General features: G+C 44.6%; 1 long non-coding RNA gene across 1 annotated transcript in view; it reads left to right on the forward strand.

Annotated features, from left to right (window-relative positions):
• The window catches only part of LOC309528285, a 182,143-nt gene extending 169,595 nt beyond the window's left edge, over positions 1 to 12,548 (forward strand). The window contains exon 4 of the long non-coding RNA XR_014217596.1: positions 12,045 to 12,548. This is a non-coding gene — a long non-coding RNA (uncharacterized lncRNA). The remainder of the gene's footprint in view (positions 1 to 12,044) is intronic.
• The last annotated feature ends 1,118 nt before the right edge of the window (positions 12,549 to 13,666 follow it).

Consider the following 13,666-nt stretch of genomic DNA (forward strand, 5'->3'; position numbering starts at 1 on the left):
AAAGGTGTCGTCAACATATCTGAGCCAAAGTTTGGGTTTGTGTTCTGACTTGTCTAAAGCATTGGTTTCAAAGTGTTCCATGTACAAATTTGCGATGACCGGTGAGAGGGGTGATCCCATAGGTGCTCCTTCTATCTGTTTGTATCTTTGTCCATTGTGGATGAAGTATGTGTTGGTTAGGCAGTGGTTGGTCAGGTCCAGGATGTATTTGGGGGGATTGTATTTGTTTTGAATGGCTGTCAAGGCTTCATTAATGGGCACTTGAGTGAAGAGAGATACAACATCGAAGCTCACAAGTAGGTCATCGGGATGTAGGTATTGCTTCTTTATTGTTTCTATGAACTGGAAGGAGTTAGTAACGTGTGAAGCGATGGATTCTGCATAGGGCTGAAGTTGCTTAGCGAGAAATTTAGCGAGATTTTGTAGAGGTGAGCCTATGGAGCTGACTATTGGTCTGAGTGGTGTTCCTTCTTTGTGTATCTTGGGGAGACCGTAGAGTTTGGGGCATCTGGATGATTTTTCTCTGGGGATGATTCTTAGCTGGATTTCTTCACTGATAGGAGAGGCTTTTATTTTGGATTTGGTGGTTTTTTCCAGATAGGTGGTGGGATCTGTTTTTATAGGTTGGTAGGTAGGGTCTTGGAGTAGATTTGATAGTTTTGCTTGGTAGTCCGATGTGTTCATCACAACAGTGGCGTTGCCTTTGTCTGCTGGGAGAATGATTATGTTGTTGTCTTTCCTCAGGTTGGTGAGTGCTTTCTGTTCTTCTTTGTGTAAATTGCTTCTGGGTGGTTTGCTGGAGCAGAGGATGTTGGTGACTTCAAGTCTGATTTTATTGGCTTCATCTGGGTCGATTTTGGTCAGGCTAGCTTCGACTCCGCATATGATGTTTTCCGTGGGGATGCGTCTCGGGGCGACTGCAAAGTTGAAACCTTTGGAGAGTACTTTGGTTTCAGTTGGGGTGAGGATCCTGTCTGATATGTTATGTACTGTTTGTTTCATGGGTTGTTGTGGAGGGTGGCTGGGCTTCTGGCGTTTCTCTAGTTTGTAGAGTTTGTTGGTGTGTCTGTCTGTCTTATGTGAGGTCTCAGTTTCAGCTCTCCAGACGGCTAGTTGTTTGCATTTGTCCCAGAGTGCAGGGTGGATTTTGTTACATAGTTTGAGGTGAAGAGTGAGCAGCTCTTTGTTGGTTTGGTTTAGTAGGTATCTTTTCTTATGTATTTCGTTTCTGATTAGGGATAGTTCAGTTCGTTTCAGGATCCTTTCGGTAGCTGGGGTTTTAGAGTGGAATTTAAGTTGGAAGCATGTGGGAGTTAAGTTGTTGTCTCGGCAGTTGCGTAGGAACAGGAGATCACATAAGATGGTGGCTCTTCGGATTTCTAGTTTCTCGTAGGTTCTTGTCAGCTGGAAGGTTTCCTCCCCGTAGAGGTGAGATATTTGCTTTCGTAGATTTTCACGGGTACAGGAATGCAGGTTTTGGTGTCTTCGGGTGTCTTCCCGTGTAAGAGTCGGGGTGTCTGGGCGACGTTTCGACGAGGTCTCACTCGTCATCTTCAGGCTGGTGCTTTCGGCTTCTTGTTACTGGAACAGAGCAGAATCTGGTGTTTGAGTTCCTATAAATACTGTTGAGGGGTGTGGTGTATAGCCTCCAACGTTTTGGGCAGAGAGGAAGTTCCTAGATTAGTGTGCCTTTTCTTCTTTTGTTCCTTAATTACTTGAGGGATATCTTGAGTGATTTCATGAGTGATATTCTGAATACCACTGGGTGGGTCATTAAGTGTAGATTAGTTGCTAAAGCTTTCGTGTCTTGACCTCTTGAGCTTGTGAAGAGTTTTTCTGAGAAGATGGCTGTGCTGCATTTAGTTGTGCTCTGGCTTGGCTTCGTGTATAGGGGCGAGCTGTGATTTTGTGCCTAGTGCCAGCCAGATCTGTGTAGGGATTGCAGGGGGGTGCAGCATCCGGAGGTGCCACTATAGTTTGGCTGCTGGATGGAGTCTGTAATATGTCTGTGGAGAGGGTCTGGGTTTGGGTCTGGTGTGGTTGATTGGTGACGGCGTTCAGTGTGCCTCTGGTTCTGGTGTCGGTTTTTGTGGGGAGGGCTAATTTCCAGATGTCTGGCAGGCGGGACGTGTCGTCACGCTTGTTCATGTTGTGAGGGTGTTTCTCTATCTCGATGGCTTCCATGATTATTCTCTTGTGGTGATGTTCCATGTTAAAGAGCAATTTGGAATCTGCAAAATTAATTTCGTGTCCTGTTTCTTTCATGTGTTGGAAAAGAGAGGAAGTTTTTTCTTCTTTTTTGACGGCATTCTTGTGTTCTGCGATACGTGCATTTATTCGTCTGTTTGTTTGTCCAATGTACGTGGCTGGGCAGACTTTGCAGGGTATTTCATAGACCCCTTGGTTTTCCAGCTGGATTTTGTCTTTTGGGTTTCTGAGGATATTGGCTATTTTTTGGTTGGTGCAGAAGGCTGTTTTGATATTGTGTTTATGGAGGATTTTGCTAATTTTGTCTGTAGTGCCCTTGATATAAGGAAGGAGGGCCATGCCATTGTTTTCTTCTGTGTCTTGGTTTTTGGGGGGTGTTTCTTTTTGGATTAGCTTCGTAACCTTGTTTTTCTGGTATCCATTGGCGATTAACACATTTGAGAGATTCTGTAACTCAGTTGTCAAGTGGTCTTTGTCAGCCAGGCGTTTGGTTCTGGAGATGAGAGTCTTGGCTACGGAGTTTATTTGTGCAGGGTGGTGGTGTGATTGTGCATGTAAGTAGCGGTTGGTGTGTGTTTTTTTCCGGTAGATAGTGTGTCCTAGGGAGCCATCAGGTTTTTTGTAGATTAGGACGTCAAGAAAGGGGAGTTGGTTGTTGTCTTCTATTTCCATAGTGAATTGTATTTTGGGGTGTAGGCTGTTGAGATGTGTGAGGAAGCTGTCTAGTTTTTCTTTTCCGTGTGGCCAAATTACAAAGGTGTCGTCAACATATCTGAGCCAAAGTTTGGGTTTGTGTTCTGACTTGTCTAAAGCATTGGTTTCAAAGTGTTCCATGTACAAATTTGCGATGACCGGTGAGAGGGGTGATCCCATAGGTGCTCCTTCTATCTGTTTGTATCTTTGTCCATTGTGGATGAAGTATGTGTTGGTTAGGCAGTGGTTGGTCAGGTCCAGGATGTATTTGGGGGGATTGTATTTGTTTTGAATGGCTGTCAAGGCTTCATTAATGGGCACTTGAGTGAAGAGAGATACAACATCGAAGCTCACAAGTAGGTCATCGGGATGTAGGTATTGCTTCTTTATTGTTTCTATGAACTGGAAGGAGTTAGTAACGTGTGAAGCGATGGATTCTGCATAGGGCTGAAGTTGCTTAGCGAGAAATTTAGCGAGATTTTGTAGAGGTGAGCCTATGGAGCTGACTATTGGTCTGAGTGGTGTTCCTTCTTTGTGTATCTTGGGGAGACCGTAGAGTTTGGGGCATCTGGATGATTTTTCTCTGGGGATGATTCTTAGCTGGATTTCTTCACTGATAGGAGAGGCTTTTATTTTGGATTTGGTGGTTTTTTCCAGATAGGTGGTGGGATCTGTTTTTATAGGTTGGTAGGTAGGGTCTTGGAGTAGATTTGATAGTTTTGCTTGGTAGTCCGATGTGTTCATCACAACAGTGGCGTTGCCTTTGTCTGCTGGGAGAATGATTATGTTGTTGTCTTTCCTCAGGTTGGTGAGTGCTTTCTGTTCTTCTTTGTGTAAATTGCTTCTGGGTGGTTTGCTGGAGCAGAGGATGTTGGTGACTTCAAGTCTGATTTTATTGGCTTCATCTGGGTCGATTTTGGTCAGGCTAGCTTCGACTCCGCATATGATGTTTTCCGTGGGGATGCGTCTCGGGGCGACTGCAAAGTTGAAACCTTTGGAGAGTACTTTGGTTTCAGTTGGGGTGAGGATCCTGTCTGATATGTTATGTACTGTTTGTTTCATGGGTTGTTGTGGAGGGTGGCTGGGCTTCTGGCGTTTCTCTAGTTTGTAGAGTTTGTTGGTGTGTCTGTCTGTCTTATGTGAGGTCTCAGTTTCAGCTCTCCAGACGGCTAGTTGTTTGTATTTGTCCCAGAGTGCAGGGTGGATTTTGTTACATAGTTTGAGGTGAAGAGTGAGCAGCTATACACCACACCCCTCAACAGTATTTATAGGAACTCAAACACCAGATTCTGCTCTGTTCCAGTAACAAGAAGCCGAAAGCACCAGCCTGAAGATGACGAGTGAGACCTCGTCGAAACGTCGCCCAGACACCCCGACTCTTACACGGGAAGACACCCGAAGACACCAAAACCTGCATTCCTGTACCCGTGAAAATCTACGAAAGCAAATATCTCACCTCTACGGGGAGGAAACCTTCCAGCTGACAAGAACCTACGAGAAACTAGAAATCCGAAGAGCCACCATCTTATGTGATCTCCTGTTCCTACGCAACTGCCGAGACAACAACTTAACTCCCACATGCTTCCAACTTAAATTCCACTCTAAAACCCCAGCTACCGAAAGGATCCTGAAACGAACTGAACTATCCCTAATCAGAAACGAAATACATAAGAAAAGATACCTACTAAACCAAACCAACAAAGAGCTGCTCACTCTTCACCTCAAACTATGTAACAAAATCCACCCTGCACTCTGGGACAAATGCAAACAACTAGCCGTCTGGAGAGCTGAAACTGAGACCTCACATAAGACAGACAGACACACCAACAAACTCTACAAACTAGAGAAACGCCAGAAGCCCAGCCACCCTCCACAACAACCCATGAAACAAACAGTACATAACATATCAGACAGGATCCTCACCCCAACTGAAACCAAAGTACTCTCCAAAGGTTTCAACTTTGCAGTCGCCCCGAGACGCATCCCCACGGAAAACATCATATGCGGAGTCGAAGCTAGCCTGACCAAAATCGACCCAGATGAAGCCAATAAAATCAGACTTGAAGTCACCAACATCCTCTGCTCCAGCAAACCACCCAGAAGCAATTTACACAAAGAAGAACAGAAAGCACTCACCAACCTGAGGAAAGACAACAACATAATCATTCTCCCAGCAGACAAAGGCAACGCCACTGTTGTGATGAACACATCGGACTACCAAGCAAAACTATCAAATCTACTCCAAGACCCTACCTACCAACCTATAAAAACAGATCCCACCACCTATCTGGAAAAAACCACCAAATCCAAAATAAAAGCCTCTCCTATCAGTGAAGAAATCCAGCTAAGAATCATCCCCAGAGAAAAATCATCCAGATGCCCCAAACTCTACGGTCTCCCCAAGATACACAAAGAAGGAACACCACTCAGACCAATAGTCAGCTCCATAGGCTCACCTCTACAAAATCTCGCTAAATTTCTCGCTAAGCAACTTCAGCCCTATGCAGAATCCATCGCTTCACACGTTACTAACTCCTTCCAGTTCATAGAAACAATAAAGAAGCAATACCTACATCCCGATGACCTACTTGTGAGCTTCGATGTTGTATCTCTCTTCACTCAAGTGCCCATTAATGAAGCCTTGACAGCCATTCAAAACAAATACAATCCCCCCAAATACATCCTGGACCTGACCAACCACTGCCTAACCAACACATACTTCATCCACAATGGACAAAGATACAAACAGATAGAAGGAGCACCTATGGGATCACCCCTCTCACCGGTCATCGCAAATTTGTACATGGAACACTTTGAAACCAATGCTTTAGACAAGTCAGAACACAAACCCAAACTTTGGCTCAGATATGTTGACGACACCTTTGTAATTTGGCCACACGGGAAAGAAAAACTAGACAGCTTCCTCACACATCTCAACAGCCTACACCCCAAAATACAATTCACTATGGAAATAGAAGACAACAACCAACTCCCCTTTCTTGACGTCCTAATCTACAAAAAACCTGATGGCTCCCTAGGACACACTATCTACCGGAAAAAAACACACACCAACCGCTACTTACATGCACAATCACACCACCACCCTGCACAAATAAACTCCGTAGCCAAGACTCTCATCTCCAGAACCAAACGCCTGGCTGACAAAGACCACTTGACAACTGAGTTACAGAATCTCTCAAATGTGTTAATCGCCAATGGATACCAGAAAAACAAGGTCACGAAGCTAATCCAAAAAGAAACACCCCCCAAAAACCAAGACACAGAAGAAAACAATGGCATGGCCCTCCTTCCTTATATCAAGGGCACTACAGACAAAATTAGCAAAATCCTCCATAAACACAATATCAAAACAGCCTTCTGCACCAACCAAAAAATAGCCAATATCCTCAGAAACCCAAAAGACAAAATCCAGCTGGAAAACCAAGGGGTCTATGAAATACCCTGCAAAGTCTGCCCAGCCACGTACATTGGACAAACAAACAGACGAATAAATGCACGTATCGCAGAACACAAGAATGCCGTCAAAAAAGAAGAAAAAACTTCCTCTCTTTTCCAACACATGAAAGAAACAGGACACGAAATTAATTTTGCAGATTCCAAATTGCTCTTTAACATGGAACATCACCACAAGAGAATAATCATGGAAGCCATCGAGATAGAGAAACACCCTCACAACATGAACAAGCGTGACGACACGTCCCGCCTGCCAGACATCTGGAAATTAGCCCTCCCCACAAAAACCGACACCAGAACCAGAGGCACACTGAACGCCGTCACCAATCAACCACACCAGACCCAAACCCAGACCCTCTCCACAGACATATTACAGACTCCATCCAGCAGCCAAACTATAGTGGCACCTCCGGATGCTGCACCCCCCTGCAATCCCTACACAGATCTGGCTGGCACTAGGCACAAAATCACAGCTCGCCCCTATACACGAAGCCAAGCCAGAGCACAACTAAATGCAGCACAGCCATCTTCTCAGAAAAACTCTTCACAAGCTCAAGAGGTCAAGACACGAAAGCTTTAGCAACTAATCTACACTTAATGACCCACCCAGTGGTATTCAGAATATCACTCATGAAATCACTCAAGATATCCCTCAAGTAATTAAGGAACAAAAGAAGAAAAGGCACACTAATCTAGGAACTTCCTCTCTGCCCAAAACGTTGGAGGCTATACACCACACCCCTCAACAGTATTTATAGGAACTCAAACACCAGATTCTGCTCTGTTCCAGTAACAAGAAGCCGAAAGCACCAGCCTGAAGATGACGAGTGAGACCTCGTCGAAACGTCGCCCAGACACCCCGACTCTTACACGGGAAGACACCCGAAGACACCAAAACCTGCATATATATATATATATATATGGAAACAAACAATGGTCTATTCTGATTTCATTAACATGTTGTAAAAGGCGCGCGCACGCACACACACACCACATACTTTCCGGAACATTCCAATGAACTCAAACTATATCCATGTTTAATATGTTTTCTTTTGAATTTTGTACACTTCAAAAGAAATCTGAGAGCCGGGCAAAACTGTACGCAAGTAATAGATGACAGAGCTTGCTACCTTGGCAGAATTCTGATAAATGCCCAGTAGAAGCTCATTACCGCAAAAGCGACAAGCGAACCCCCAAGCCTAACATTTTGTTGTTTCAGAAACCAGCGAGGCAAGATCAAAACCATTGGTGAGAAAAGAGTGGAGCTGTCTCTAAAGGAAGAGCTGCCATGCTCAGGCCAGATTGCAAATTGCTCCTGTGTGGATATGAAAAAAGCAAAGAAGCAGCCAAACTTTCCTTCACTTTTCTTGAGCGAATGGATATTGTGTATTGTGCCTTCCTCTTCTAAATGATCTGGACAGTTGTTAAGATAAGGGCCATTATTTCTCGCTAAATAAATATTGCAGTAAAAAAAAAAAGTATCATCCAAATAAATTGTGCTCATCTTACCTCTGTGGCTGGCTAATGATGCTGATAATAATAATAATAATAATAATAATAATAATAATAATAATAATAATAATAATAATAATAATAATAATACTTTTATTTATACCCCACCCATCTGGCTGGGTTGCCCCAGCCACTCTGGGCAGCTTCCAACACATAAAAACATAATAAAACATCAAACATTAATAGTAACAATCTAATCCAATATAAAAGTTAAAATAAACAACATATCAAACAAAGCAACATCCAACAATACATCAGAATCTAATACAGTGGTACCTCGGGTTACAGACTCTGCTAACCCAGAAATAGTACCTCAGGTTAAGAACTTTGCTTCAGGATGAGAACAGAAATCGTGCTCTGGCGGCGCGGCAGCAGTGGGAGGCCCCATTAGCTAAAGTGGTACCTCAGGTTAAGAACAGTTTCAGGTTAAGAACAGACCTCCAGAATGAATTAAGTACTTAACCCGAGGTACCACTGTAGTAAACAGTAAAATTAAACATCAGCAAATAATAATTAAACAGTTCATACTTATCAACCACAATAAAGAATTACCAATCTATAATCAATAAAAATAACAGCAAATCACAATGCATAAAATACCACAAAACGTACCAAACCATGTAAAAGGATTAATAATAATAAGAAGAGAGTCAAGCATCAATGTGCACCATTTTATATGCACACACTAATATTGGTAACTTTCATAGCTATCCTCATTCTGCCACTACTCTTTTAATCAGGGATAGCCAATGTGGTGCCAATCTGGACATTGTTGGACTACAACTCCCGTTAGCTACACCTCCATGGCCTATGGCTAGGGACTATGGGAGCTGGAGTCCACCATCCCATCCGCTACCCCTCCTCAGAATGCATCCATGAAATATCCACACACACACTTTCCCAGTTACTGAATGGTGCTGTGAAAGGTTATAGAAGGGGATCTTAGATCAGGCCTAGTTTTAAGAAGATTTGTTGGCTACACCATCGGTGGAGAGGCTCCTCCACTCAACATCCACTGAAAATTGCATCCTTCGTAAGAACTTCATACTATGGTATGCTGTATAATGTACACTTGTTCTTATATGGCAACGGAGCAGATGACAGAGTTATGATTGGTGCAAGATAAGGTAATATAGTCTAGGTCAAGGGTCCATCCTTGATCTGAGATAAACATCGAGCTCAGCTTTGCTTCAAGACCTGTGACTCACATGTCTGTTTCTTTAACGCGCATGTATAGACATTTGTAGTCCATGCCTCCTTCCCTTAGTAATTTTATTACTGTTTTCGAGCCCTGTGTCAGGTATTCATAATAATGCTGCCTTCACCTTCCCCAGTGCCGGATTTATGTATAGGTTAAGTAGGCTGAAGCCTAGGGCCTCTAAATCTAGGGGGCCTCCTCAGCCCTCCCGCTCCCCAGCTAGCAGTCTCCCCTCTCACAAAATACTTCAACTCAGCCTTTGCGCTGTTGACTGAACACCTCCTGCTGTGCAGATAATGGAGCAAGCTCATAAATTGTATCCCTCCTGGCATCCTGGCCAACTCTATTACACTGGTGTAAACCCTGGTGCACCAGAAGCACAGAATAGCAGCAAATAAAATCCGCTCATACGTCAGCAACTGATAAGACTTGTAAATCAGTTCTTCCAAGGTCTTCCTAAATTATAAAGCTCCAAAATACAGGCCACAAGAGAGCAGGTCTGGGAAGAGCAAGGCCTACAATGGGCACCACCAGGCCCTGCTCCGTGTAACTCCTGCCCTGTCATTGGATAGAGTGCCCACTTGCCCTCCTTCTTGACATGGAATGCTCTCTATTGGAGTCTCCAGGTCCAGTACAAAGACCATAAGAAGGGAGAGCAGGGACCTTGAAGTTCCCAACAGCTGTTAATCAAGCAAGCACACAGGTCATCTTTGTCACAGCCAGGATGCCTATGTCCTGGCCAGGCCTGCACCCAACCTTGTTTCAGTAGAATCTTGTTTGTCCTCAGTAACCAAAATTATAATATCAACATATACAAGCAGAAAAGTTGTTTTCCTTCATTTGCAAGTAATCGTGCAAAACAAAGTGGCACTAATAAAGAAAAGTTCCAGGGTGGCAACAGAAAGCAAACTAAAAATGCTTTTGCGGTTCATCAAAACTATCCAGCAATATCAAGTTATAGGAAAACTGGTGCTATTAACAGTAATCCTTCTAGTTAGTTAATGGTTTGGCAACTTCCATGCACATGATGTGTGATGCTAATTATTTTCCCCATGATAACTAATTAGAGGCAGCTACAGCAGAGCTATGAGATTCAGGTGAGGGTCAGATGCCTTGTCAATCCCAGCAGCTATATAAGAGGTCTCCGGCCTGCCCAGGCCTCCAGCCTGGAAAACCTGCGTATATTACGCAGATCTGAAACTGCCACAAAGGGTAAACTATTAAGTAGTGAGTGGACAAAGCAGACAACACAGAGATTTCTCCAAGTAGTTCTTTATAAGTAAGCTGGAACTGAACTGAACGCAAACAGCTCAGCCGGCCTGCTTTTATAGGCAGCCGGCTGTCAACATTGTAACAACAGCAGCCCAGGGTTTCCCGCCTAAATTAACTGACGTGGACCTGAGTGAAAACTATATACACAATATTCCCTGATTGCCAGGGTGAGACCTTCAATACTTAACTCCCCTCCCCACCGAGATAAGGCATTAGTTACAATCATAGTGGTTCCATTACATAAAGCAATACCCTTATTGATTCAGTAAGGCACATAAGCATATCGATTCTAATTTTACAAATTCGCAGGCATAACTGTTTCACTATCAACTATATTGTCCGTAAGACTCACCATCATATATTAATTGACCCTATTCACCATACAGCGTTACATGTGCAGTTTGTCTGGTGAACGTAGTCTTTGAAATAAGATGGGCACTTGGAAACCCTGCCAGACCGCCGAGGGCCAGTACCAGAGTCTGGGTGGCTGCCTGATTCCGGCTGCGACTGTGGTGCAACCAAATGTGGCGTTAAGCCCGAGTTCCCTCGCTCCGCTGCTTCCGAAGGAACCACTGCAAGCTGACTCAATGGGCGGTCAGGCACAGCAGTGGTCCGAGTCTCTGAAGAGCCAGGCAGACCCACCAAAATGCCTTGGCTCGGCTCCATGCCCGCTGGTTGTAAAGAAGATGTAGGTGGAGCCTCGCCTTCCATTAGTGTTCACTCTGGAGCTGCGGCCACCGTTGGGGGCATAGAGGTGGTGTCCAAATCCCCAACCCTGCACCTTAGCTGGTCTACGTGCCGGCGCCACAAGCGTCCATCCTTGAGTGCCACCTGGTACGAATGGGGCCCCATGACTCCAACTACCGTGGCCAGCACCCAAGGAATGTCCCCCACAAAGTTCTGGGCAAAAACCTGATTCCCCGGAATAAAGGACCGTGGCACGTTAGTACAGCCCAGGGGCTCGGCCATACCAAAGTCCGGGTTCAGCCGGTCAAGCGTTTGCTAAAACAGTCAAAGCAGATACAGCTGTTGTTAGTAACTCAGAGAAGATTTGGAAACCTTCAAGCTTCCAAGAGGTCCAGAGTTTAACCTCAGAGGATGCTGAGCCATGGTTAAATGCCATGAAGGCTGAACTTGATTCCTTAGAGAGGAACAAGACCTGGGAAGTAGCTCCAGGCCTGCCCAGGCCACAAAAGGTTTACAAAGTTCAGTTATTGCAAAAGTTTTTCAGTGTTAATTTTATTCATTTTTTTTAAATCACCGTGGTATTTAACAACAATATCTTATGTCCTATAGAGGAGAAATTGTGAATTGCAGAATTTTAAATACCTGTCATCATCCTTGGCTTCACTCAATTTTGTTTATAACACTCTTTCATTTTCTTCTAGTTGTGAGGGTGGGGGAGGGGGAGGGGCCTCACAAGTGGAGTAGCCCAGGGCCTTTCTTCATCTAAATCCGGCCCTGACCTTCTCACAATCCGCTTTTGGGATAAGGGGTTATTGGTCTGTTAGTCTGAATATTCTGTGAAATTGCTGCTTTACTACAGGCCTCCCAATTCCTGGGACACATCCAACATTAAAAATAAATACAGATTTTGTGGCTCTAAGATATGCATTGTTTAATCATGGTTTTGCTTGTCTGGATGCACAGAGACTCCAGAATAATAATTAATGTTTCCTTTCAAAAGGTTTGCTCAAGTGTCTTCTGCCCGTTTAAAGTTATGCCTCTCCTTCTGGACAGCTGCTGTTTGTTGGTTTTTGCCAGAGACGAGCAAATGCTACAGCGATCCATCCTGATGCTGCGGAGAAACATGCGCTGAACTTTGCATGGAAAACAAAGAGGCTTAGATTTGATTCACAGTCATGGCAGCCTCCCCCCCCCCCGCAAAATAAGGAATGTTTTTGCATGCTGCACCTAAGGCAGTTTGAATGCTCAGAGGTCCGTGTCCTATAAAGAATGCAGTGGCGCCAGATGCTGATACTAGTGCAATGTGTTCCACAAGTTGTACGGAATGCAGTCATGCCCTGGGCCCTCAAACACTCAAAACACATGTGAGCAACAATTGGACACTTGGCAACAGCACAAATACAGCAACAGCAGACTTCGGCATCGCTTTGTTTCAGCAAACATTGGCTTGCTGCACACACCCCTAAGTCTACCAGGTCGCAGTACATGTTTTCAAGATGTGGGATGGGAGTCATTCACTATGCACCACATTTTACACTTGTACAAAGGAAGTACTAAGAAGTAACATCATTATTAGCAAAGCTTGGGTGCCATGGATAGAATACTGGGTTTGGCTTTAGGAAAATGTAAGAACGTAGCAAGGGCCTGCCAGAGAAGGCCAGTGGCCCATCTAGTTCAACATCTCCTTCTCACAGCAGCCAACCAGATGTCCATGGGAAGCCCACAAGGAGAAACTGAGTGCAAGACTGCTCTCTCCACCAGTGATTCCAAGCAACTGGTATTCAGAGGCATATCTACTTCTGACAGTGGAAGCAGACCTTGGCCATCATGGGTGGTGGCCAGTGATAGCCTTCTCCTCCATGAATTTCTCCAACTCTCTTTTGAAGCCATCTGGGTTGTTGGCCATCGCTGCCTCCTGTGGGATGGCAGAGAGTATTCTGAAATATTTTTATAAAAGTTGTAGGAGTGGGGGGTTATACAGCAGATTTTCCCAACCTGGTGCCCACCAGATGTTCTGGAATGCAACTTCCATCAGTCCTAGCCCTGGCTACTAGGTAGAGTTGGCTTTATGATGGATCTGAACCACCCCTGGAGAAGTGATTTTTCTGGCAAAATAGACCTCTGGCCCATCATGAGAACCCAGAAGTTAGTCATCCTTTCCATCAACTATATATTCAGAAAATATCTCACACATGGTGTGTATGTGTATGTATATGTGTATGCACTCACCCATACCCACACACAACAAGAGCACAAAAAAATATGACCCACCATCTGAGGCAGGTTTGAGGCCGAACGACAAGTTCCACCCCACTGGGTGCTGAGGTTGGGGTGCTGCAGGGCATAGCAGCTATGATGTAGTGAATTGAGCAGAACGGAAGACGAAAGGTGGGGGGCACCGAATTTTGACCTCACACAGGGCACTGCTGAAATTTGAAAGACCAAAGTCTGCCCCCCCTGCCGTCGGTCAGAAAGGAGAATTTCTGTTCAATCCTTTTTCTCAATAAAAAGGCTTACCTGACTGTTGGGTAGAACTTCATTACAGCTGAGGTCACTATGGACCAACTATGAAGTGTTTTTGGTTGCACTCACATAGACAGACACTCACACAGACAGACCTGG

This window comes from Podarcis vaucheri (assembly GCF_965113315.1).
Source record: "Podarcis vaucheri genome assembly, chromosome: 3".
NCBI classification, from domain to species: domain Eukaryota; kingdom Metazoa; phylum Chordata; class Lepidosauria; order Squamata; family Lacertidae; genus Podarcis; species Podarcis vaucheri.